Here is a 4720-nt window from a genome sequence, read left to right on the forward strand (position 1 = left end):
TGCAGAAGAAAGCTTGGAAAGACCAAAGGAAAGAGAAGTGTTGCTGATACACTTTACACAGGTCATGTAAGCAAAGCCATAGACCCGTGTAACCTACTGCCAAGAGAAAACTAAAAGAGCCAATGGAGAACCACAGTACACGGGCCGTGTACCACAATCTGTGTAAACTATGGAGACCCATGTAAGTCTCTACCAGACCAAGCTTGAAGAATTCTCTGAAGAGCAGAAGAACACGGGCTGTGTAATCAGACCCATGTAACTAGCAATGCCCCGTGTAATCTCCTGTGCCAATACAAGATGCAACCATTCAAACTCCAGTAAGTTACATGGCCCTGGACCATGTAGTGACACACGGGCCGTGTATCATGTGGTAGCCAGTTTCCTGATTCGATTCCAGCTCCAGTTTACACACTCAAAACAAACTTCTAATGCTTTTGAAACTCTAAAAACCTAACCCTAGGCCATTTAATATAAATAGAAGCAGCAGATAACAACAGAGAGAGCTTTTTCATTTATTCATATACAAATTCTTCACAGCCGTCTTGAAGAACAAGAGCATCAGCACAAAAGGGAAATCCTCAGCCGAAGTTCCACAAGTTCAAGGCTGTAGAAAATCCTCATTGGTTCTTTTGTTTTATTTCTTTAAGCAGACTCTTTATGTTCTTTCATTTTATTTTCATTATATTTGTTAAACTCACCATGAGTGAGTAATCTCTTTATTTTGGAATTAGGAAAGTAGCTCTTGTAATCATTATTATGGATCAATATTGAGTTTTATTTATTGGATCTGAGTTTTGTTCTTTGATTTAATATTCTGTGTTCTTAATGCATGCTATGTGTTGTTACCCACTTAGCCATGATATAAGATACTAATTGAAGGACTAAAAGATGAAGATTAGTGTTGAAAAATCAGAATATTGAACTTAGGAAATCTGACATAGAGATAGGCTGAAATCCTTCGTGGGGTCCCATAATTGATCATAGGTCTTAAAGGGTTTTCATTAGGACTAATCACCAACGAAAGTAGGGTTTAGTTCTGGTTGAAACACCCCTTAGGTGCTTTAAGATAGGACCTAAGATACCTTAGGATTAATTCCCATCAAAGCAACAATCCTCAATCTAATGAATAGACAATATTAAAATCCATAATAAGGTTAAAATGTGAAATCTTAATTCTGGAATTGCTTTAATAGATAGTTCAATTCAAAATTTATTTTCAGCATTCAAAATAGATCTAATTCACTCTCCATCTATATTCGGTAGCCTAGACAGCTAGAATTGCTATGTAGCTTGGTACTTGCTAACTAAATTCCTCATGGAAACAATACTTCACTCACTACTTTATTACTTGTTAGCGATCCGTGCACTTGCAGGGTTGTAAAACCAGCAAACAAACAACCTTGAATGAACTCTCAGAACAAAGAATTTACAACTCAAATATCAAGTTCTCAACATTAACTATGGTAGCTCAAGTTCTAGAGAGAGAGAATGAAGAAAATCTTTAGAACACAATAAATTTCTAAAAAGATTGTTGTTAAAAACTTATTTCCAATCATAAATAGTGTCTATTTATAGTTTTTGCAAGAAAATAACCGTTGGCAGTACATTAAATGTTAAACTAGCCGTTCAACCACCCAAAGCTCTATTTTTTCGAGTTGCAGAAACCCAGGTTCAATTACCGAAGTTATTTACTTTGGCTGCCGAAGGTTGGAGCTCCAAAAAATAGCTTTTGAAAAGTCACTTTCAGCTGCCGAAGTTTCCACTTTTGGCTGCCGGAGTGCTCTCTGGATAAAATGGCTTTTAACACTCAAAAACCATGATTTAAAGAGTGAACTTCGGTAGCTGAACTTCCCACTTTCAACTGCCGAAGTGCTCTCTGGACAGAAAGTGTCAAAAGGGTACTTAGGCTTCAGAAATGCGTAACTTTTTCACCGGAACTCGGATTTTCGATCCGTTTGAACCATTATAAAGCTAATTTGATAAAATTTTTAATGAAAATACTTTCAAAAACAAATTTGTATTTCCCAAATATGAAAATTTCATTTTACTCCCCCTTGGTCAAGAAAAAGTTACAAGTAAAGACACTAAGAAATTAAGAGTTTAAAAAACTCATAACTTTTTTATCCGAACTCGGATTTTTGATCCGTTTGAACCATTGGAAAGTTAATTCAATGTATTTTGCAACTAAAATACTTTTCAAAATTAATTTTATATTTTTGAAAATTTTATTTAATTTTTCCTTGATAAAGAATTAGGTGAAAACTAAGTTGAATAAGATATTCTTAGTACTACCTAGACTTGAGCTAACACAATTAATTAAATGAGATTTACAAGATATAAGATAAATGAAAGTTACATTGTAGGGTCCCATAAATATTTGCTTCCTTATCTTGCTCTTTCTTAACTTTGATTTGAAGCAATTTGGTAATTTTGAATCTAGTGCCTACAAACTCAACACAAACACTTCCAAAGTATATTAGTAGCACACTAATTATTTATTGTCATCAAAGCATAGGTTAAGACACCTAGGTCCAGCAATCTTTCCCTTTTTGATGATGACAAACAATTAATGGATGAGGAAAATTAAGCACAAGTGAAGTGTGTGTTTTTCAAAAATTTTCCCCCTTAATGTACTCCCCCTTTCATAAACAGTTTGTGCCTTAATAAATAGAATTTGGAGAACACATAAGAGAGGCTTTGACTCAATGAATGCAATTTCATGAGTCCTAGATGAATGATGATGCAAAGTTATTTTGATATCAAAAACAATTCAAAATATGTATCAAAGGATTACTAAGAACCATCACATAAGTATACCCAAAACATGTATCCCACTAAATCATCATTTATATATCATGTTTAAAGCCTAAAATTTGGAATTATTCATCCACTAGCTTTATATCTCCCCCTTTTGGTATTATTAAAATACACTCTAGAAGGAAAGATATACAAAAATTATAGCATTATTCAAAGGCATACCACCATGCCAAAAGATATAAGAACATAAAGCAATATATAAATATTACAAGAACACTTCATATAATGGCAAACTTACAAGGTGCAATTCTAAGACAAGGCATAGCTTATTGAATTTGAATCCTATCGTGAATACAACTGTATTGTTTAGACACTCAAACCACATATCTATTGTATGTTCAATCTTGTCACACCTTACCCCTCTGTAAGGCATAACATGATCCCGTAGAATACCTAATGAACTACCGAACTTCACCTACCGATAACTCATTAAGTACCCTACAAGGGATTTTAAAACAATTTTCTTATTTTTGACAAGTGGTGAGTATTTTCTAATAAGTACCTAAAACATTTAGTTAAATTAAAACTAGTTAATATTTTTGGCCCATTCTATTTTTACGCAAATTTTATAAAAATTTTGACAGAGTTCCCTCTGTATTTTGAGAAACCAGTTCTTCAAATACCTGTAAAAAGGCACTTCTAAAAATTTTCTCAACAACGGCTTCAATTTCATACTCAATCTCAATCAATTTCTCAACACATTTATCAACTTTCAAACTTCAAATCCACTATTCAATGATCATCAAAATACTAGCAATCCATTTCATTCATATTTCATTAGAATCAAAAAAATTTAGATACATCATTACAAAATTTACATTAAGAGAATTTAAAACTACAATATATATTACAACTTTATACAAATTTTATACAAACTGCTCAAGACCCATTTTTACATGTCCATACATTTATGTGCAATATATACATCAAAAGAAATATTTACAGTTAGGGTATAAATTATACCCGAATACTTTAAGCTGATAGCTCCTCACACCTCAGCAGCTCAATCTGCTGCTCCTCTAGTCTCTGTATCTGCGACAGCAATAGAAGCTATCGCTGAGTACTAGGACTCAGTGGTGCACAACATACTAAAATAATCTTTATGCAAAAATTAAATCACATTTATTCAAAATTTGAACTGAGCATGCGAGTTAAACACAAAATATAATTTATGAGGTTTTAATCCCAAACAATTTCATTTTGAAGTATCAAATCACATTTCATAAAACCCACAGTTAGATCATGCCATTCGAAACAAATAGAATCTCAATAGCCAGAGGCTAAAGAGAAATCACATCACAAGGCTAGCTAGCTCAAATATATGGATATCCATTCAAATCCTCTTCTACTGGCACACCTCAACACTTCTCCAGAGAAGGAATCAAAATTCGAAACTAATTACCCCCACTAGTCGTGCTAGTGAGGTGTTCAAATATATGGTCATGACACTGTGGTTTCAAAACTTATCTTAACAATTTGCTAAACATTGTCATTTCAAATATACACAATAACTTTCACAATTTAAATCAAACATCATAAGAATGCCATAATTCAATATTTCACATTGTTCAAAACAGTATGCAGAAGATAATTATAAAAGTATACGTTGTGCACAAACCTTAAACGAGTCACCTGTTGGCCTTGACTCGACTCCTCGGGTTCTGTCCCGGTATTCTTTTCCACTGAAACATACAATTTCACAGTGTTTCAGTACCATAACTTAGCATAAATCCAATAATAAATTTAACTTCACTTTTATCTAGCTCTAACGTGCTAAATTCGATGTTCTTGAAATTTTGTGTTTCGGGTTACTATTCACTACACTATTCAAGTCAAATTGTTAACTTTCTAAGGCTTAATAGGTATGGGAACTCCAACTTCACCTACATACCACATTTTGGTC

Source organism: Hevea brasiliensis, chromosome 18, assembly GCF_030052815.1.
Source record: "Hevea brasiliensis isolate MT/VB/25A 57/8 chromosome 18, ASM3005281v1, whole genome shotgun sequence".
Taxonomy (NCBI): Eukaryota; Viridiplantae; Streptophyta; class Magnoliopsida; order Malpighiales; family Euphorbiaceae; genus Hevea; species Hevea brasiliensis.